The sequence below is a fragment of the Podarcis pityusensis genome (genome assembly GCF_964106645.2).
Source record: "Podarcis pityusensis genome assembly, chromosome: 7".
Taxonomy (NCBI): domain Eukaryota; kingdom Metazoa; phylum Chordata; class Lepidosauria; order Squamata; family Lacertidae; genus Podarcis; species Podarcis pityusensis.
In genome coordinates, this window is record NC_138031.1 from 10,318,727 (window position 1) to 10,341,411 (window position 22,685).

The window sequence follows — 22,685 nt, forward strand, 5'->3', positions numbered from 1 at the left end:
CCCTCCATCTTTCCCAACATCAGGGTCTTTTCCAGGGAGTCTTCTCTTCTCATGAGGTGGCCAAAGTATTGGAGCCTCAGCTTCAGGATCTGTCCTTCCAGTGAGCACTCAGGGCTGATTTCCTTAAGAATGGATAGAACACACATACTAATAATAATAGGAAGGATTGGGTGGGGAGCTAGGAAGGATGGAGAGGGATAGACAGAGTGGAGTACTGGGGGGTGAAGGAATATCCCTCTGGCTTTTTCAATCAGAGCTGTGAATCAAGTAAGAGCAGAAAGGCCATCTCCATTAAAACACGACAAGAGATTTTTACACCTGCCGACACTGTGAAAAGCCTTTGGGTAATCAATAAATAATAGACGAGCTGGTTTATTCATGGCAATATACTCTTTTATGATCTATGTAATAGGGAGGAGAGAGGGGGAATTGCTTCTCTTCACCAGACAAATCCCCTATCCTTGTTTTGATGTCTATGGACGGAGACAGACAGAGAGAGGCAGATACTCACATACTTCCTCTCCCCTTTAAGCTTCCAGTTTTTGTGAGTTTTAACGTCCATGGCAGCCACCTGTCCTCTGCCACCAGGACCCTGTGCCTTTAAGAGTTGCATGACCGGCAGGAATGTTGGCTAGCAAAGGACAGGGCGAGGCAATCTTCAGATCCTTGGGGGAAAAGTTGCACATGTAGGTGAATGCCTTTTATTTCCAAACAGGTATTCCCATTTGCCCACACAGGTAGCAGCATTGAATGATGACAATAGTCTTGCTGTCCATCAGTTCTCTATCTCTGCTCTGCCTTTGCCTGACACTCTCAAACTCCCTTTTCCTTCTCCCCTCTTTCTCTCTCACATGCACTTTCAATCTTTCTCACACTTCCTTTTGCTCTTTTTGACCCCATCCCTCTTTCATTTTCTTTCTTTTTTTTTGTTGCCAATAAATTTTTATTAGTTTTCCATACAATTATACATCTTTAACCAAATTTTAACAAATCATCTCTTTTTGAACTTCCTTCAGCGTCTCTGACAATGATCCATATTTATATCCTTAATACGCATTCCCTTCATTCGTATTGCCATTAAGCTTCCCTTCTCCTTTTATTTCATATTAACAATACTTCTTTGTTTTTACAGTGCCTCCTGAAATCCCACTAGCGTTGTTTTCACATCACACACATTTTTCAGATAATCTACAAACTTTCCCCAGTCTTCGATGAACTTTTGGTCTCTGATGTATCTAATTTTCCCAGTCAGTTTGTCCAATTCCGCATAGTCTGTCAGTTTCATTCTCCATTCTTCTATCGTCGGTATTTCCTCTTGTTTCCATTTCTGGGCCAACAAGATTCTAGCTGCCATAACTGCATATTGAAAGAGTTTACAGTCTTTTCTTCTTATTTCCTTTCCTGTGATCCCTAAAAGAAAAGCCTCTGGTTTTTTTACAAAAGTATATCTTAACATCTTTTTCATTTCATTATAAATCATTTCCCAAAAACTTTTCACTTTCTTACATTCCCACCACATATGGAAGAATGTTCCTTCTTTTCCTTTACATTTCCAACATTTGTTACACGTCTTATACATCTTTGCTAGTTTTACTGGTGTAATGTACCATCTATAAAACTTTTTCATAACATTTTCTTTCAACGCCATACATGCAGTAAATTTTACATTCTCTTTCCACAGTTTTTCCCAATCATCAAATTGTATGTTATATCCAAAATCTTTGGCCCATTGTATCATTACCGATTTAACCTCTTCATCTTTCGTATGCCATTCCAACAATATCTTATACATTTTTGACAAAGTTTTACATTCATTGTTTATTATGTTTATGTTATGTTTATTATCTGTTTGGAATTTAGAATCTTTTTCTACATAACCACTTTCTTTTAGATCTTTTTTAAACATTTCGTTTACCTGGAAATAATGCAACCAATCATATACATGATCTTTAACTTGTTCACATGGTTTTAGTTTCCATTTTCCTCCTTCTTTAATTACCAATTCTCCATATGTGATCCATTTACCTCTCATATTAAATTTTTTTACACTCATAACCTCCAATGGAGATAGCCAATGTGGAACTTTTGGTTCCAGTAAATTTTTATAACTTTCCCATATTTCTATTAGCGAACTCCTGAAAATGTGGTTTCCAAAACCTTTATGGACTTTCTTCTTATCACACCATAGATACGCGTGCCAACCAAATCTGTTATCAAAACCTTCAAGATCTAGTAACTCCTCTTTCATTTTCACGTTCCACATGCATTGGATTTGAACTGCTTTTATACGACAGTTTTAAATATTAGCTATATACATATGCACCAGTGCTACAGTCAATTGCTTGGAGATGCTCCATAGCAAGTGCTCCATGAATGGAATAAAACAAAATAAATACAAACATTCCTGTGTAAATCCATCTTGTTATATTCCACCTACCCAAACCTTGTGTCCTTGACTGAGCCACCTCTCTGCCTTTTCCATGCCCCAGGTGTACGTGCATTGGATTTGAAATGGTTTTTTATAGGTGACATAGGTGACAGTTTCATATTTGTTTTCAGACCTATTTAGATGCAGCTTAAGACAGGCCCAGTCTCTTAAGCCGTTTACAAAGAGATAGCAAATACTACCACACACCATACAATGGTACCTCGGGTTACAGACGCTTCAGGTTACATACGCTTCAGGTTACAGACTCCGCTAACCCAGAAATAATACCTCGGGTTAAGAACTTTGCTTCAGGATGAGAACAGAAATCGCGCAGTGGCGGCACGGAAGCGGGAGGCCCCATTAGCTAAAGTGGTGCTTCAGGTTAAGAACGGGCCTCCGGAACGAATTACGTACGTAACCAGAGGTACCACTGTATATTGGAACCATAAAATCTCAAGCAACTAAAAACATAGCAGCAGACTTTTGACAAACCAGGGAAGTGATTCAGCAGCCTGACCATCAAATACAGGGAAGGGAGATGGAGGATTAGAGAAACAGGTGTGGTTTCTCTATTGTTTATAGATATATATTGTTAATGTTGATCGTTTGGTGATGTTTCATAGCAAGTGATTCATGAATGGGATTAAATAAAATGAGTGCAAATATTTATATATGAAAATCCATCTTGCTATATTCCACATACCCACATCCTGTGTCATAGGCATAGCCAGGATTCTTGTTAGGGAGGTCACAACCTCAGATTTGTATTAATTTGTATTTACTGGGGGGGGGGGGAGAGAATAGCTGCCCCCCCCCCAGTCCTCTGCTCTGAGCCGTCGCTCTCGCACGGTCTCCATTACCTCTCACGCCCATCTCACTGCTAAGCTCTCGCCTTCCCCAGTCTCCTGCCTACAGTATTTCAACTCCCCCTTCTTTCTCTCTGCATCTTTCTTCAGTTCTCAAAACTCTTCTCTCCCGCACAGCACCCAAAGCCGGCACATCGGCATTGCAACGCGCAGCGGCGGTGCTCTTATCAGTTTAACTGGGCATTGCCACGACTTTCCCGGGGAATCCTCTTGCCCCCAACTCCGTATTGAGACTCCACCAAGGAGGGGGATCCCAGGGGGATCTGGCACCCGACTAAATAGCCCGAGGCGAAGGAGCGGGGGAGAAGCCTCTTGCCCTCGCGCAGGGCACAACCCACTGTTTTCAGTCTTTACGAAAACCGACCAGGGCTTCTCCGGGGCTGCTTTGGAAACAAGACGGCTGTTGCGCCGGCGCTGCCAGACGGGAACTTTGGCAAACTGGACTCTCGCTCTCTTGAGGACTGGATTATCATCCAGTTGCTAGTTTTAGAAGGCCGGGGAGGGGGGAGAGAGAGGGAGAGAGCAACTTGTAACTCCACCCTTCGCTCTCCACACATGGCCGAGGAATAAATTAAACCGGGCCCGGGAACCCTCCCCTCTCACACGTGCCAGAAACCTGCTGAGTCCCACATGGGCCGTATTTATTTCTGCCTGGCGCAAAGCCCCCTTTAACTCGTTCCACATTCTCTCTCTCCCTCCTGCCAGATCAGCCGAGGGCTCTAGTCGGTCGATGTTTTAAAAGCACCGACACACACACACACGCCCTCCCGCTGTCCTTCTCTCTCGGTCCCTGCCTGCGAGCGAGGAGGAGCCTGCGCTGCGCCCCTCGCCTGTGCGTTTTTGCGCGCTCGCTCTCTCGACGTCTGTCTGCCTCCCTCTCCCATCCACGTGGCTTTCTCGGGGAGGGAGCGCTATATTAGGAAGGGAGGAAAGGAAGAAGCCGAGGCAGCGCTTGGAGAGTGCATTGTTGCTGCTGCTGCCGCCCCGGGAACGAGAGCGAGGGGAGGAGAGCAGATCAGAGCAGAGCAAGAGGATCCCCCTCCTTGCCTAGGATTGGGGAGGTGCCTCCGTCGTGGCTCGGCGGCGGCGGGTACTTTGGAAGGACAAAGGAGGAGCAGGAGGAGAAGGCGGCGTGCAAAGGCGATGAGAGCTGCCGGGAAGCAGCAGCAGCAGCGGCGGCGCCAGCAGCCTCTCCGGACGCGGTGAGTGCCCGGCGGCATTGCGCGCCAGGGATCTCTCCTTCCCGGATCCGCAGAGAAAGGAGGAGAGGCGGGGAAAGGGACTCTACAAGGTAGAGGAGTAGAATTGGCGACGGGGTCGGGTGTGTGTGTGTATCTTCGGGCTTAAAGGCAGCTGTGTCCACCGGTTGAGGCGAGATCTGTTTCTAGAGAGTGGAGATCTCCGAACCGGAATGGGTCAAGCCGCTCGGCGGCCGGGGCGTAGCAGGGACATGATGTAGCGGAGTGGAGTGGGGACCGCTTCCTATGAACCAGGATTTTTAAGAGAGACGGGAAGTGGGGGCCCAGCTCGCCGAGAGGGGGGTGTGCCTGCCTGTGTTTGTATGTTTCAAAAAAGGGGTAACGGGAAGGGGAGTGGCGACCATTTCGTTCTCCGGACTCGGCCCAACGGGACAAGCGCGCTCCGCGGCGACCCCCCCCCCCCAAAAAAGGATCTCCGCGCCCGGCGCGCAGATGCGGGGCGCGGTGTCGGAGGAAGACGCCGACTCTTCCCGGCGGAGTTGTGGCCTCAGCCGGGCAGTCTCGTCCCCCTAGAGCTGCCCACTCGCCTCTCTCCCTCTCGATTTAAAACAGCAGCCGCGCGAGGCGTGGGTGGGTTGGCGAGCAAGTCGCTTTCCAGTTTTCTCCTGGGTCCGGCCTCTCCGTCTTCCGCCTCTCTCTCGGCTTAGCCCTTCAGGGGGTTTGGGGAAGGGGTTGGCTGTTTGCCGCCCCCGCCTGGTGGCCGGCGAGCCCGGAGTCCGAGCGGCGCCTCGGCGCCTTCTCACCCCTTCCTTCCTTCCCTTATTATCTCTTCTCGCTTTCTGTTTCTCTAGAAGGGCAGCGGGGTGGACAAGGCGTGTGTAGGGAGAGATCCTGCCCTTGGATAGGGAGCGAGGGGCCGGGGATCTCTCTCTCCAGAGATGTTGGTTTGGAGAAGGGGTGAGGGGCGCAGAGTTGCAAACTTCGCCCGTCCGGTTTCCGAAAAGGGTGCGGTGGGGAAAGGAAGTTAACTTCGAGCTCGCTGCAGAAACGCGGCGAGGCGATCCGTTTTGTGGAAGCGACTCAGTTGACGCAGGAAGCGAGCTCCGCCACGTGTTTCTACTTTGAAGACTTTCTGCAACTCCAGCGCTAAGTTCCCCGCCCCCGGCTGCAGAAATAGGTCCGGAGCGGGGAGATAAGCCCTGGGAGATGTGGGTTTGAACCCCACTCCCCCAGCCATGAAACTCACTGCGTAGCCTTGGGCTACCATCTGTTAGCTTAACCTGCCTCACAGGGTGGTTGTGAGGATGAGATGAGGGGAGGAGAACCGTGTACTCAACCTTGAAATAATAATAAAAAATGAGTAGTTGTGTCTCAGCCTGCCTCCAAACCAGCCCCTCACCTCCTCAGGTGACGCTTTACCTGGGCTTTACCTTCTGCTCCCGATGTGTGGCAGGTAAAACCATTCGGTGGTGCCGTCAGAATTATACTTGCAGTTGCCATCCATAGTGGCTCAAAGCTAGTGCCTGTTTGTTTCAATGTGTCTACTTGGGAGTATGACTAAAGTGGAATTGCAGCCCTAAGAAAGCCATCCTACAGCAAGATCTGAAGGGATGAGCTGGTTAGAGTCCAGCAGATCTCCCGCTGAGCTGGGAGATTCCCAGCTCAGGTGAGCTGCAAGCTTCCTTAACTCTCTCATCCGTGGCAGAGCTTGGTCCTGGCTAAACAAAGGGTGATGAGACTCCAACATCACTTTAAGGCCTTTTTCCCCCTCTGCCACAGGCTTAGGCTGCCATAGCCTCCCCTGCCAAATAGAGTTTGGATCCGGTGTAAATTTGCAGCAGCTCAACACCAGTTTGCATTCCCCAGCGTCACCCGTGAAGGCACGGAGCTCTTGTGCGTGTTGACTTTGACCAGTTTGTCCCAATAAACTTGCAATCGGGAATTTAAAAAGTGGGGTTTTCCTTCAGTGCTTCAGTATGACTGCTTTTGTCATGCTATGTTGCAGCTACGTATTTTTTCCACGTCGCTCGCTGCCTTGAGCATGGTTTGAACTGTGGTAATGCAGTATTTAAATAAAATTCTGTATGCATATGTATGGGATGGTGAGATTTCTCTCTCTTGAAGACCATGTACTGGCGATTGCACACAATATATGTGACATTTAGAGAATTCCTTTAAGCTCTTGCTGGCTGTTTATTTTTTATCTGTTTATTTTTTTTCTTGTAAGTTCGGAGTGTTGAACGGTGGTGTATAAATCATTTCAAATTAGAGAAATAAATGTTGGTCTTCAAAGTAATTCACACATATTACTCAAGTTGTCTTTACAGCAACTTAATTGGGTAGGTAAGCATTATTGCTGTCTTGCAGATAAGGGGTGTGTCAACTTCCAGATGTGGTAGACTCTTCGTTGACTGCCTAACTGGAGCTGTTGAGGGTTGGAGTCCAACAACATCTGGGTGGAACCACGCCGACTAACCCAAAGTCCCACTATGTTCATTAGGGCTTATTCTCTAGTAAATGTGTTTAGGTTTGTAGTCTTAGTTACTGACGGAGATGAGTTCTCAGTTAGGGATTCATTCAGCTCAATCAATCCTCTTACAAGCTAACAAAGGGGAAATCATTATATATTATTAAAAAATTAATTTGGTTTTATTTTGACAAAGTAAGAATCATAAATAATAAAAATGTGCACCCCACCACCGAGACCATTCCATTGTAACTATCCAGCCTCCCAAAATTTCAACCCCTCTTGTGATGGTTTGACCCCTTTCTGTTTTAACAGTACTAATAATTATAATTTATTATTTATACCCCACCCATCTGGCTGGGTTTCCCCAGCCACTCTGGGCGGCTTCCAACACAATATTAAAAATACAATAAAACATCAAACATTAAAAACTTCCCTAAACAGGGCTGCCTTCCAATGTCTTCTAAAAGTCAGATAGTAGTTTATTTCCTTGACATCTGATTCTACAAACACCCCCTCCATAACTCCTCAGAATCATTTCTCCTGCATATTCCCAGTCTTACCTTAATGGCACATGTTACTTTATCATTATTAGCTATACCCCACACCTTTTTATACCATTCTTCCATTTTATATTCCCCTTGCCCCTTCCGCTTTCTAGCTATAATAATTCATGCAGCTGTCAGTAAATTTGTGAGCAAGTCCTTCATAGCCGAAGTCATTATATCTGAGTAGCATAGGAGCCAACTCCTAGGGGCTGAGGTCCCTTCGCCCCCCCCAATAAAATATTTGAGGGGGCTGGGCCCCCCAAAGTTGATGGACATTGCCATTCAAATGGTTTGTGTGCGTGCCGTGTCTTGTGAGTGATTATGTTGGGTGGGGCATATATATATATATATATATATATATATATATATATATAATAAAAAATGTATGGGCCCACCAATATTTTATTAAAGTTGGCACCCCTATCGAATAGTAAATCTGAAGTGTGTGGGGTGTTAGGGCAGGGGTAGTATCTTTGGTACAGTGGTGCCTCGCAAGACGAAATTAATCCGTTCTGCGAGTCTCTTCGTCTTGCGGTTTTTTTGTCTTGCAAAGCACGGCTATTAGCAGCTATTAACGGCTATTAATGGCTTAGCGGCCTTAAGAAAAAGACGTTTCGTCTTGCAAAGCAAGCCCATAGGGAAATTCGTCTTGCGGAACGACTCAAAAAACGCAAAACCCTTTCGTCTAGCAAGTTTTTTGTCTTGCGAGGCATTCGTCTTGCGGGGCACCACTGTACTATGATGCCCCTTCTGAGGTAGTTCAGTCACCTTTGGTCTCTACCCTGCACTCAGTTCTCACCTGTGGCTCCTAGAGGCTGTCAACATGCAACAGAGGCCACTCCCAGGGAACGGCTTCATCTGGCCGGCTAAAGCAGGTGAAGGCAGCTGATGGGTCTCAAACCCTCAGTGAGTTAGGGGCTTCCCCTGCATGAAAAGACAGGCTCTGGTAGATTGAGCGGATGAGACCAAAAGTGGGTCCAGCGGTCAGGAAGGGGGTTTCTGCACGTGCTGTAGAGGGAAGTGAGGGGCACATGGGGCTCGTCCACCTGTGAAGGAAGCCCATCTAGGAGAAGGAAAACTCTGATCCGAAGCCTCCATTGCATTTGCGGGACATCTTCGGGAGAAGAAAAGGCTGAGGAACAAACCCTACACAAATCCGGATTGGAGTCCCCAAGACGGGAGGATGGTGCCTTGTACTCTGCCTTCTGGCAACTCCTGCAGCCAAGCTGGTGCCAAACATCTTGCTCTGCTTTCCTTTGGACCCCATCAGCGAGGCCAAGAGGGGGCTCTTGTCTGGGCAGCCCAGGACCTCCATAAATTAAGCTTGCATAAAGCTCTGCCACATCCAGACCCCATTCAAGACCAAGGCTGCTGGCTGAGCTGGCCCAAGCCTGTCAGAGGGAAAGCAAGCCGTTAAAACAAGTGTTTGGCTTACAGTACCCTTTTTCCTGGTCACATTGAGCTGAGCAGAGTAAGATCCAGTTTAAATCCCATTCTGCCTGGTCCTGCCCCATCCATGCCCCCCCCCCTTTTTTGGGATTTACAGCAGCGTTGGCTCAACCAGTTTCAGTTTATAGCCAGGATGAGCAACTTACAAGGTACAGTGGTACCTTGGGTTACAGACACTTCAGGTTACAGACTCCACTAACCCAGAAATAGTGCTTCAGGTTAAGAACAGTTTCAGGTTAAGAATGGACCTCCAGAACAAATAAAGTACGTAACCAGAGGTACCACTGTAAAAGCAAGCGTATCTGCAGCTAAGCTGGGAATCTTCTGGCAGATGCAGATCTTCAGAGTGCTCCCTAAGAAACTTCATAACAAAGTGATATTTGGTATCTGGAGCTTTTGCTATCAGATGTTCTCCCCAGTTTCTTTCCTTGATGCCCTCATAGCCAGCAATAACTTGCAAGTGGAATATACAGAGTTTTGAAAAGAGGTACAAAAATTGGAAGTGTGTTAGGAAACGAAGTGCAGCATTTGTGAGGAGTGGTTCTGCCCCAAAACTCTAAAAAAAATTCCACAAAAACTAACGCGAATCCTGTGTTGTCCTGAAATCATATGTATTCACATTTAGAGGTTGCAGCTGGGTCTATTGGTTTGCACTCCCATTTTTTCCTTGCTACAAAGACTTAGTTTTCTTAGTCCAATGCAGGGAAATACTATTCAAGATTTATTTGCTAGGAATAGCACATCAGGAATGTGTCTGTATGGTCATGGAACACCAATATGACCAGGCAGGAATATTATCCTTATGTTAGAAGTGGACCTAATGGCATTGGTAAGTTTTAATAAGACCTGATCTTTAAGAAATGGTACTTGAGCGCTTCCCACTCCTCTGCCCTTCCTGTCCCTTTTGCCTTGTGTGTTGTGTTCTTTTTAAAACCAGAAACCCGAGGGCAGGGACTGTCTTGTTTTTAATTCCTTGTTTGTAAGCCACTCTGGGATGCTTTTAAATAAATAAATGGTCATCTCATTTTTTTAAAAAAACAAACAACTCCAACCTAACTTTGAGTTAAGGCAGGGGGAGAGGTGTAACTAGAAAAACCTGCTGTACAGGGATCCTCCTGGACATAATTGCTGCTTGAGTATTTAACAGTTAGCTGATGGGAATGCTTACTAAATACACCAGTTTAAAAAGAAAATAAACCTAGTCTACTAGTGGTTCAATATTGCCTAACCTTGGGATATGTGTATTTGAGGTCCAGCGGTGAGAGAATCAAGATCTTACGATGATAATTCTCTAGACACCAATGTGAAAATTCTAAAAAAAAAGTTGCCCTGGTACGCTTTGCAACAAATAAGGTTGGTCAGTGTTATGGGAGAGTCCCTATAGTCTAATGGTTAGCTCTGAACTAGGACTGGAGAAGCCCCAGCTTCAAATCATTGCTCACTGCGTCAATCATTCTCTCTCTCTTTAACCTACTTCACTGCACTGTTGTAATGTATAGAGTTGTAAGGGGGGAATAAAACTAATATAGAACAAATGTATTGCAGCTGGGGAATTGGTATTGTTTGTGAGTTCATGGAGACGTTCTGAACTTAGGGCTCTTCAGTTCACATTTCTAGGAATTTTTTTAAAAAAAACCATATAAGTCTTCAGTTCCCCTTTTATGCTCTTGTTCACATCTGATATTCAACATATTTGTAAAACAAAAGATCAGTTTCCTGGCCAGTGCAGATCTCATACTGAAGATTATTCATTCTGAGCAGCTGAAAACTTGATGTTCTTCTTCTGTTGTTGCATGCATGAATTTTGAGACAGCCCCGTCAATGCAAAAGCATTGCTCTTACCTAGTTTCACTTCTTGCTGCTAGTTCTAAGAATTTGTCTGGATAAGAAGTAGGCACGGCCCTGCTGACTGCAACGTTACAAGGAAGGAGATTCCGACGAAGCACCGGGAAGAGCTTTCTGACAGTAAGAGCTGTTCATCTCCCTTGGGAGATGGTGGACTTACCTTCCTTTGAGGTTCTTAAGCAGAGGTTGGGTGGTCCTCTGTCATTGTTGTTTCAGTTGAGATTCCTGCATTGACTTGGTAGTGGTACCCGCCCTGTGGAACGCCCTCCCATCAGATGTCAAAGAGATAAACAACTACCTGACATTTAGAAGACATCTGAAGGCAGCCCTGTTCAGGGAAGTTTTTAATGTGTGCCATTTTGATGTATTTTCAGTCATTGTTGGAAGCTGCCCAGAGTGGCTGGGGAAGCCCAGCCAGATGGGCGGGGTACAAATAATAAATTATTATTACTATATTATTATTTGAAACTCTCTGGGCACCTGCTGTTTTTCTCAACCGCTGCCCATTCTGTCCAGCTGGGGCCCGTTGCTGCAGCATGCTCTCTGCATGCAGAAGATCCCAGGATCAAGTCCCAGCAACTCCTGATAGGAGTGAGAAAGTCTCTTGCCTGAAACCCTGTCAGTCACTGTAGACAGGACCGAGTTAGCTGAACCAATGGTCATACTTCTGTGTAAGGCAGCTTCAGTCAGTAAATGGCACACTTCTTCTGGGTTTGTACAGAGCTCTTGACTGTCTCCCTGAAAGACAGTGGCAGACGGGCAGCTCTGGGGGAACTCATCCCATGTGCAGAGACTGTAGAAGCGGCAAAGCAACGGGCACCAACCATGGAAGGAGGTCCCCTCCCTTTGAAGTACAGCCATCCTTTCCCTCCGAAACAGCAAGTTTCAGCTGATGGTCTAGGAAGCGGCTTTCCCTTCTTATTAAGTCTCTTTTTAATTCAGCAATTAAGATTGGAAATCGCTGGCAGATTGGGCTCTGGTCTCTCACCGAGCAGATGGTCTCTCCAGCGTTCGTAGCCGCTGATAAATTAATCAAGGGGCTTCTCAGGTTTAGGCTGCCGATCAGCATCCCTCTTCCCATCTCAACTTGGCCGAGAGCTCTATAGCCACAGGAGCCCATCACTGGGTACCACGGGCTAAAGCTGCATCTGTTTTGTCCTAGAGGCTTTGTGCGTCTTGATCAGAGGGATGCTGGATAACGAATGCGGTTTGATTATTAGGTTTGCCTCTACTCTGTCAGGAACGCATGCCGAGCAAATCTTCAGAGGCGATGGGAATCTGCCGAACATGAGCACCCCCATCCTCGGCTATGGGCTGTATTAGTGGGTGTTATAAAGCAGCTGCAAAGCACACTGCCCCTTGTAGGCTGCTGGCTGCATTTTTCTTTTGATAGGCTGCTCGGTCGGGAGACTTCAGGCTTCCTGGTAAGAGGGCCACTCTGAACTCCCTACAGCAAAGAGTCCGCCCACCCTCAAAGGAGCCTGCTGCACTGATGTTTAGCCGGAAACCTCTTCCTTACAAGTTCATAGAACGGTTGAGTTGGTGGCCAGAGAACTTGCACCTCTCCATTGGGGGATATAGGAAACCCTGAACACATATTTTTTAGGTGTCCCTTTTATGATGAGGCATGTAGAGAAACCATTGACCCCTTGCTGGTGAGGCTTAAAGGTAAAGGGACCCCTGACCATTAGGTCCAGTCGTGACCGATTCTGGGGTTGCAGCGCTCATCTCGCTTTATTGGCCGAGGGAGCCGGCATACAGCTTCCAGGTCAGGTGGCCAGCATGACTAAGCTGCTTCTGGTGAACCAGAGCAGTGCACGGAAACACCGTTTACCTTCCCGCTTTGACGTGCTTTCAAACTGCTAGGTTGGCAGGAGCAGGGCCTGAGCAACGGGAGCTCACCCCATTGCAGGGATTTGAACCGCTGACCTTCTGATCGGCAAGCCCTAGGCTCTGTGGTTTAACCCACAGCGCCACCCTGGTGAGGCTTACTGACCGGTAAAGCAAAAATTTTGATCTTCTCCTGTTAGGCAAAGACCCCAAGATGACCCGGATTGTTGCCAGATTCTGCGCACAGATCTGTAGGTGCAGACCATCCCCCGATTCAATCTAGTTTGTTAAGAAAATTCCTAAACCCGGACCCACGGGCGACTTTGGGTCATTTCTCTAAGGTAGTCTCTTAAAAAGTTTTTATGTGTTTATATGCCTATCACACTTTTAAACTTAAAATCTATTGTTGTATATTGTTTTAAATGTTCGTTTTCCTATTGGGATTGTAGTTCCATTTGTGTTTCTCAAGCTGGTCTTTGACCATAATAAATTTCATGCTCATGTTCATGGTTGAGTTGGAAGGGACCAGGAGGGACATCTAGTCCAACCCCCTGCAAAGCAGGAATCGTGCTCAACGTGGGGCTCAAGATGAAGAATCTCATGCCCCACATTTCTACCTATTGGTTCTTGTCCTTCCCTTTGGAGCACAGAATTTACAGCTACAGAATTTGATCAGTACTGTTATCCCCATATTCTAGATGTGAGAACTGAGGTGGAAAGGGAGAAAACATGGCAAAGATGACATTTGAGTAGGGGTTCTTCTTCCTGGTTCACAGATGGCCACTAGCATATGGTAAAATTCCACGTGAGGAAAATACCTTTACTAAGCCAACCAAACTATTACACACCAGTGTACAGTGGACCCTCGAGTTACGTACCACTCTGGATACGTAACTTTCGGGTTGCAAACACGGCAAACCCAGAAGTGTATACTTCCGGGTTTCGCCCCGCGTGCATGTGCAGAAGTGGTGCCTCCAGTTACAGACTTTTTGAGTTAAGTACAGACCCCCGGAAGGAATTTAAGTGCTTTTGAGTGCTACCGATCTCTTAGAATCATAGAGTTGGAAGAGACCACAAGGGCCATCGAGTCCAACCCCCTGCCAAGCAGGAAACACCATCAGAGCACTCCTGACATATGGTTGTCAAGCCTCTGCTTAAAGACCTCCAAAGAAGGAGACTCCACCACACTCCTTGGCAGCAAATTCCACTGTCGAACAGCTCTTACTGTCAGGAAGTTCTTCCTAATGTTTAGGTGGAATCTTCTTTCTTGTAGTTTGGATCCATTGCTCCGTGTCTGCTTCTCTGGAGCAGCAGAAAACAACCTTTCTCCCTCCTCTATGTGACATCCTTTTATATATTTGAACATGGCTATCATATCACCCCTTAACCTCCTCTTCTCCAGGCTAAACATGCCCAGCTCCCTTAGCCATTCCTCATAAGGCATCGTTTCCAGGCCTTTGACCATTTTGCATCAGGCTAGATGGTAAAAGAAAAAGGAGGGGGGAAAAAACCAAGGGGGTGTTAGGGGAAAATTGGCTGGTTGCAGACCATGATTCTGTGTTTTCAAGCAGAAGGTGGGAGGAGATAACAAGACTTTCAAATGAGGCTCTTTTTTATTCTTCGCAAGAATGAGATTGCACCAAGGCCTAGTGCAGTGCTGTGCTGAAAATTCCTCTCCATTCGTCATCAGTTCAGGAGTAAACAACGTGCATCGGAAAATTTGGTGACCACCTCGTGGCTTTCATTGTGCTTACGTAATTTTTGCGAGTGTCCCTTTTGGAGTTTTGCATATCATCTCTGCAGTGGTCTGCACTTTGCAGCCTTCCTGGGTGCCCTTGATTCAGCTGAGGCCCAGGGGGAACATGGTCAGGCGACAACTCTTGTCATGAGACTTTCTCAGATCCAGAAGGCTAGAGTGCTGGAGAGAATAGTTTGTGTGTGGAGCAGGAACACCACACCACCTGCAAGGTAGCCTCCAAACCCCGAACTCAGAGAAATTCTAAAGAAACTCTTAAGTGTTCTATGAACGAGGCAGTGAATCGGAACCCCCTTTTGCTGGGGAAGCAAACTTGAGAAGTTGGAGGACAAGCTCCTAGCCTACTGGGAAGCAGCATTTGAAATTTGGCAGGTGCATTTTGCACCTGACTATCAGCCAGATGTGACCAAATGAAGTTGCCAGGATGGTGCCTGATGTCTCTGTCATGTGGAGGTGCATGACTGGGGACCCTTGGATCTGGGCTGTTTTCACACACTAGCAACACATCCTGTAGAATTCTACCCATGATATTTTATCTGCACAATCAGAACGAATTTCAGGAACCAAAAAGTATCTAAAACATGGCTTCTGAGCCACCTGCCCCCCCCCCCCCCATGGCAACTAGGCATTCCATTTCCATCATGGTTTAAGGAGCCATTTGGAACCTAACGCTGCTGGGAAGGAGAAACCCAACCATGGTTATTTCCTCTTCCCTAGAACTACAAAAAGCAGCGGCTATCCAAGTCCGTCTCCATCATTAAAAGGAACTCCCCAGATTCTCGAAAGAAGGAAAATGAGAGAAACTACATCGGGGTAGCTAATGAGTTGTTTGCCTGCAAACTCCATCATCTCTGGCCATTGTGTGCGTTGGCTGGGAGTTGTTGGTTGATGGGAGTTGTGAGCCAGCAATATCCAGAGTGGGCATGTTGGCTACCCCTCATCTAGGCAGTCCTTGCACTGAAAGAGGTGGAGAGAAATTTTACGCGGGGTGCTAACTCAGTGATGGGGAACCTGCAGCCTTCCAGACGATGGACTCCAGGCAGCATGGCTAATGGTCAGGGATGCTGGGAGTTGTAGTTCAGCAACATTTGGCTACAGGTTCCCCATTCCCCTGCTAGATAAAAATAATAAGGGTCAAACTGTCAGGTTTTGAAGTGGGCGCTAAAGAACAGCTTGACTAAGGTCACACCCACACCACACATTTAAACCACTTTAATGCTCATGGAAAGTAATGGGAACTGTAGTTTGTTCAGGGTGCTAATCACCCAGAGCCCAGAGCAAACTGCAGTTCCCGTGGAAGGTGTTTTTGGAGGTGTGGCAACTTTCAGGTGGGACAACCGGCACGTTATCTTTTGTGCCGTCCTTGTGATAGAAGGGATCGCTTTCAAAAAGCGCCCCGATGAGTTAGGCTTCCTGTGTCCTGATCCGCATTTAATCTGATTTCAATCTCATTAACTTCAACAGCATACAGGAGAGTAGCAGATCAAGCAAAAGCTCTGCTTGACTTCATTGCCCTTAATGCTGAAGAAACCCAAGTACTTTGGTCTAATGGGATCTCTGAACACTTGACATACTTGTTCCTCAGTTTTCACAATCTAGACCAGAAACAATGGATTCAAGTGTTCTGGGAAGCAAAAACTCCCCCGCCTTTAAGTGTCCACATGCCACACTCACATTTTATTTCCTTGAGGGGGAAAAAAGGTGATTCAACATAGATTTTGACCCCAAGGCATCAATTCCTCTCTCTGTTTTGCCAATTTATAACACCCCCCCCCCCCGTCTCCTGTCACCACCACACTCATTGTCATAGGTCCTACTAATTTAGGAAGAATAAATCTAACACACTGGGGTCAGACCTGGACCATACAAAATAGGACCTCCTTTGAGTGCCCCTTCTATAGGTGGTCTGGATTTGGCAGTGCCAGAATGAGTCTTTTCAGTGGTAGGTCCCTTTTTGTGGAAAGCTTTCCCCTGGGAAGCTCGCCCATAGCTGTCAACGTTTCCCTTTTTTAAAGGGAAATTCTCTTATTCTGAATAGGATTCTTCGCAAGAAAAGGGAAAGGTTGACAGCCACGAGCTCGCTTGGCACAATCTTTCTCTATATTTAGGCCTTTAGGCCAGGGGTAGGCAACCTAAGGCCCGGGGTCCGGATGCGGCCCAATCGCCTTCTCAATCCTGCCCACGGACGGTCCGGGAATCGGCGTGTTTTTACATGAGTACAATGTGTCCTTTTATTTAAAATAAATCTCTGGGTTATTTGTGGAGCATAGGAATTTGTTCATTTTTTTTCCAATATACAGTGGCACCTTGGGTTAAGAACTTAATTCGTTCTGGAGCTCCGTTCTTAACCTGAAACTGTTCTTAAGCTGAGGTACCACTTTAGCTAATAGGGCTGCCACACTACCGCTACTTGATTTCTATTCTCATCCTGAAGCAAAGTTCTTAATCCGAGGTACTATTTCTGAGTTAGTGGAGTCTGTAACCTGAAGCGTCTGTAACCTGAGGTACCACTGAGGTACCATAGTCTGGCCCACCACGTGGTCTGAGGGACGGTGGACCGGCCTACGGCTGAAAAAGGTTGCTGACCCCTGCCTTTGTTGTTGTTTAGTCGTGTCCGACTCTTCGTGACCCCATGGACCAGAGCACGCCAGGCACTCCTGTCTTCCACTGCCTCCGCAGTTTGGTCAGACTCATGTTTGTAACTTCGAGAACACTGTCCAACCATCTCATCCTCTGTCATCCCCTTCTCCTTGTGCCCTCAATCTTTCCCAACATCACAGGGTCTTTTCCAGGGAGTCTTCTCTTCTCATGAGGTGGCCAAAGTATTGGAGCCTCAGCTTCAGGATCTGTCCTTCAAGTGAGCACTCAGGGCTGATTTCCTTAAGAATGGATACGTTTGATCTTCTTGCAGTCCATGGGACTCTCAAGAGTCTCCGGCCTTAGGCAAACCATTTCCCTTTTCCCTGGGCTTTTGTCCCTCATTTGCAAATCTATCAAGTACCTGTGGTTGATTTTAGTGGGATTGATCATGTAAGACCTGTGTTTAATTTTGCATGGATGTCTGTTTTTAGGTTTGTCTGCCCGTCCGTGAATTATATTTCTTTATCCCTTCTTCCTTCACCTTCCCCTCCCTACTGTCTCCCCTGGGAGTTAGGTGTGAGTGGGAGGGAAATCCCACCAATACAAAGGGGCGAGTCTTCCAGGAATCGGCTCTGGTATGTGGGGAGCTGGTGCCAGCACAGGAGATTAAGTCCATGGGAAGCTATTTGTAGAACTTTTCCTAGTACCCACAATGGCTTAATTATAGAATTGTAGAGTTGGAGGGGATCCCGTGGGTCATCTAGTCCAACCCCTTGCAATGCATCAATCTCAACTATTGCATCCATGGCAGATAGCCACCCAACCTCTGCTTAAAAACCTCCAAGGAAGGAGAAGTCCATCGCCCTGCGACGGAGTCCTTTCCACGGTCAAACATCTCTCTTGAAAAAATATCTTAAGGCTGATGTCACAGAATTGCAGAGTTAGAAGGGACCACCCGCGGGTCGACCCCCTGCAATGCAGGAATTTCAACAGGCTGTTACCCCATCCAATTTGAAACCATACCAGACCCTGCTTAGCTTTGCAAACGTGTTAGCAGTTTTACTGCTGCACCACTGGGAGAAAGTTGGTGTCCAGAAACATGTGCATGTGAGACTTTATAGCATAGGACGGAGATATTTTAACAGGATGGTGTGGGATCTTGAAAGCAGAAGGCATCTCAAATGGGAACTGTGAAATTCCAGGAAGTGATAAAACCATGAGGCGAGTGATTTATCTGTCCATTCACCACCAGCCCTCCGACCAGGCCTTGACTGGGAGTCCTCTCAACACCATCGTTCCAATGCGATTTTAGAATGGGGAATTATAAAAAAAACTGCTTCCAAATGTTAGGCAGATCTAAGATGTTCTACGGTTCTTCCAGTAGAACAGGGAAGAGCTACTTCTGTGGCCCTACATAAGTGTTTGCCTCTATGTAGCTCCATCCTTATTTAAGATGCCGTGATATATCAATATATTGCGATGTTTATTTTTTTTTTTAAATATTTATTGGGGTTTACAATAGAAATAAATATAATAAACAGTGTAACATATATCTTAACATAATTTCACATTTTCTTTGGACTTTCTCACATCTCCCGCTCCCACTTTCATCGTTGTAACATTTTGCCAGCAATTTATTATCTTATTTGCATTCTTATGTCCCATCTGTATATTTATAATCTTATAATTCTCAGAAAGGTTTATATTTTCTCAATTTCACTTATTATCTTAAATCATCTAATTTAGTGGTGCTCAATTATTTGTGATCTAGCATCCTGCTTAACATTCACTCAAATTACAATGTTTTTGTAAATAATTCTTAAATTTCTTCCAATCCTCCTCCATCTTCTCTTCTCCCAGGTCACGGATTCTGCCGGTCATCTCGGCCAGTTCCATATAGTCTATCAGTTGCATCTGCCATTCTTCCAGTGTGGGTAGATCTTGAGTTTTCCAGTGCTTTGCGAGAAGTATCCTTGCTGCTGTTGTTGCATACATAAAAAATGTCCGGTCCTTCTTTACCACCCCTTGGCCGACAATGCCCAAAAGAAAGGCCTCTGGTTTCTTAGTGAAGGTATACTTAAATACCTTTTTCAGTTCATTATAGATCATTTCCCAGAACGCCTTCACTTTAGGGCAGGTCCACCAGAGGTGGAAGAATGTTCCTTCACTCTCTTTACATTTCCAGCACTTATTATCAGACAGGTGGTATATTTTTGCAAGTTTGACTGGGGTCATATACCATCTATATATCATTTTCATTACATTTTCTTTCAAAGCATTGCATGCAGTAAAGTTCAAGCCAGTACTCCACAACCTTTCCCAGTCCTCAAACATGATATTATACCCAATGTCCTGCGCCCACCTTATCATAGCCGATTTAACCATTTCATCTTGTGTATTCCATTTTAACAGCAAGTTATACATTCTTGAAAGTACCTTAGACTTTGGTTCTAACAGTTCTGTTTCTAGTTTCGATTTCTCCACCTGGAACCCTAGTTTCTTGTCATTTTTAAAGACTTCTTTAATCTGAGCGTAATGTAACCAGTCTCGCACTTTATCCTTCATTTTCTCCAAACTCTGCAATTTCCAGTTATCTCCATCTTTTTCTAGTATTTCCCAATATTTTGGCCATTTAGCCTCCATATTGGGTCTTTTTCGGGCCTTAGCTTCTGCCTGTGGCAGAACGGCTTCTTCTACTTCTGAAGGCAGAGTAGGTACAGATGATCTACGTATCTGCGAGGCTGAGGTTAGGGTTGTCAAAGTTGTTTGTCTAGTTCTTCCTCTTCTTCTTGTGCCACTCATTCCAACGTTATCTAACAGTCAAGGTCACGCTGAGTTATTCCCATGGGAAAAGAGAGGCCCAGAGAGAACAAGCGGCCGGGAAATAGAAAGTAAATGTAAAGTCACTGTTTTAAATCTCCAATCCTCTAGAGGGAGCTTAAGATGTCTTTAGAGAAGAATTCTAATGTAATTAGAGTCTAATTTAATATCCAAGAACCTTCAAATCCAAATATTTAGCAGAGTTGATGTTAACAGTCACTTTGTTTCAAACAGTGCTTACTGGTCTTCAAAAGATGTTTCAAAATAGCAGGTCCAAATACCCTCAGATTATTACAAGTTCTGATACACAATAGCCAAATCTGCAAAACTGACAGCTCAGTCTCTCAAAGAGCACAGGCAGCTCCGGACCCTGGGTTTCTCCTTCCAATTGTAATTCCAATAGAAGAAGGGTAAATCAAATGCAAATAAATAGTTCCAAATCATAAACTTAAGGTCTTTACTTTATATAGCAAATTCAGTGGGTGCTCTGATCAATAAGGTTGAAAGTTCTTTTTAAGCCTCCACTCCTCCAGCTCTTTGCTTTTTAAAGTTCAATGGCAGCGGAAGACGGACTTCCTGTTTCCACGTCTCTCCGCTTTCAGCCAAGTTCAATATTTTAATTTCAGCTTTTAGTCTCAAATTTGAAGAATTTCAGTCTTTACTCACGAATAAGTTGTTGTTTTCTTCCGGATCCAAAATTTGCAGGAAAAGGGATCAGCGCTCACCGGCAGCAGCAGCGCGGCTTCGCTCCGCAGATCGCGAAACGGCTCACAGCGCCGCAACCCCCCTCCACGTTCCGGAGCCCCTTACGGGGTTCCTTTGCCGCTTAGGGGGTCAATATATTGCGATGTTTAGCTGGTGATATATTGTGATGTTAAAAACCAGATACTGCCCAGCCCTAATGTCTTGATAGATTCCCATCAGCTCCATGGCCTCAGGTCAGGGATGATGGGAGTTGCAGCCCATGAAACATCTGTTCCCACATCTGTGCTGTGTCCACTTCATATGAAGATCTCCACACACACCAGAGGGAACATATTAAGAACATGAGAAAAGCCTGCAAGATCCCATCAGTGGCCCATCTAGTCCAGAATCCTGTTCCCACAGTGGCCAACCAGGATTTGAGCACAAGAATTACCGTATTTTTCGCTGCATAAGACACACTTTTTTCTTCCTAAAAAGTAAGGGGAAATGTCTGTGTGTCTTATGGAGCAAATACGTGGTCCCTGGAGCTGAATTGCCCAGGGGCGAAAGGCAGATCATGCCTTTTTTTTCTTTTGAAAGAGGGAAGTGGGTGTTGAAACAAAGCTGCTGATTTTTTGCTGATCGGGGAGAGAGATAAGGGATGCTAGAGATAAAGGAGGCTGCCTGGGAGGGGGGAGGTAAAGACAGCAAACTTGCAAAGGGGGGAAACAGGAAGACTAAAGCAATAAGGAGAGAAATTAGAAGAAAAGGAGGAGCAAAAAAACTGCTTCAGCTAAGGAAAAAACACTAAGGCAAACAAGAGGGAAGGGGGTGTTGAAAGGAAACAGCTGATCGGTGGGAGCAGAAGAGAGACAAGGGAGGCTAGTGGAGACTGCCTGGGAGGGGGGAGGTAAAAGCCCATGGATCCTCAGGATTTTTGCATTGGGTCACGCCAAATTCACCATCAGATCACATGTCTGTGGCCACAGCATGAACCACAAAAACCATATATCCACTGTTTCGCTCAGAATATTTTTTTTTCTTGTTTTCCTCCTCTAAAAACTAGGTGTGTCTTATGGAGCGAAAAATACGGTATATCCCCTCCTTTGATTTCTAGTAGCTGGTATTCAGAGAAGCCTTGCTGCCTCAAATTGTGGAGGTGGAGAGTAGCCATTGATAGCCCTCTTCCCCCACAAGCTTGTCCCAATCTTCTTGTAGGGCATCCTAGTTGTTTACCACCACTGTCTCCTGTGGCAGTGAGTTCCATAGTCTGTCTATGCTGGGTGATGGGCTGGTGGTCCCATGGCATTAGGGTGAATACAGTGGTACCTCGGGTTAAGTACTTAATTCGTTCCGGAGGTCCGTTCTTAACCTGAAACTGTTCTTAACCTGAGGTACCACTTTAGCTAATGGGGCCTCCCGCTGCCGCCACACGATTTCTGTTCTCATCCTGAAGCAAAGTTCTTAACCCGGGGTACTATTTCTCGGTTAGCGGAGTCTGTAACCTGAAGCGTCTATAACCCGAGGTACCACTGTATAGGGAAAAAAGGGTGACATGAATTGAAAGTTTCAGAGGTGCTGGCTTTCAAGAAAGATGGCGGAACAGAAGGGCGGCCATGATGGATGTCGGTAAAACCGTGTGTTGAAGGAAGGATATTCCTTCTCTCCTTCCATCCTTAGCCCACTCCCTGTGTGCTCAGATTAAACAGGCGCAAGGATGAAAAATTAGATGATAATAATAATATATATTTTGCAAAGCCCTCCCAGCGGTCGATGCAACTACTGGGTGAAGCCAAACCAAGTTTTTAACGTTTGGATGTAGATTGCGAAGAGAGGAAACACGAGAGCTGAAGTTGATTGTAATCATGTTAAGTGGTTTTCCTATCAAAAGAATCTAGCGCTGCGCCTGGTATTCAGAAGAGGATGGGAGGAGGAGGGGAGAGGAGGTTCGATCCCTGCTTGAAAATTCTTGCTGTAGAAAAACGTGGAGTGCCCAATTATCCTGGCTCTCCCCCCTCCCTTTCCACTCCTCCCCCAAAAACCATGAGACTGGTTTAAAAGTAATGAGATTAAAATAATATTTCTTTTTTTTTTAAAGGGGGGAAGGGAAGCTGTCTGGTTTCCAAGCCTTGAAGGTTACAGTAGGATTATGTATTCAGACTACTTGGCTGTGCCTACAAGAACTAGACATTTAATTTCACTTTATGTTGACA

The 22,685-nt window shown here is 45.9% G+C and overlaps 1 protein-coding gene across 2 annotated transcripts in view; it reads left to right on the forward strand.

Moving 5' to 3' along the window:
• Window positions 1-4,034: 4,034 nt before the first annotated feature.
• Window positions 4,035-22,685, forward strand: part of ST3GAL1 (ST3 beta-galactoside alpha-2,3-sialyltransferase 1) — a 120,159-nt gene continuing 101,508 nt past the window's right edge. The window contains exon 1 of one of the 2 annotated variants that reach the window (XM_081012764.1): window positions 4,035-4,496. The gene's annotated coding sequence lies outside the window, so the exon portion shown is untranslated. Of the gene's footprint in view, window positions 4,497-4,564; window positions 4,586-22,685 lie in introns of those variants that run through there. The other variant, XM_081012766.1, reaches the window with a different exon arrangement.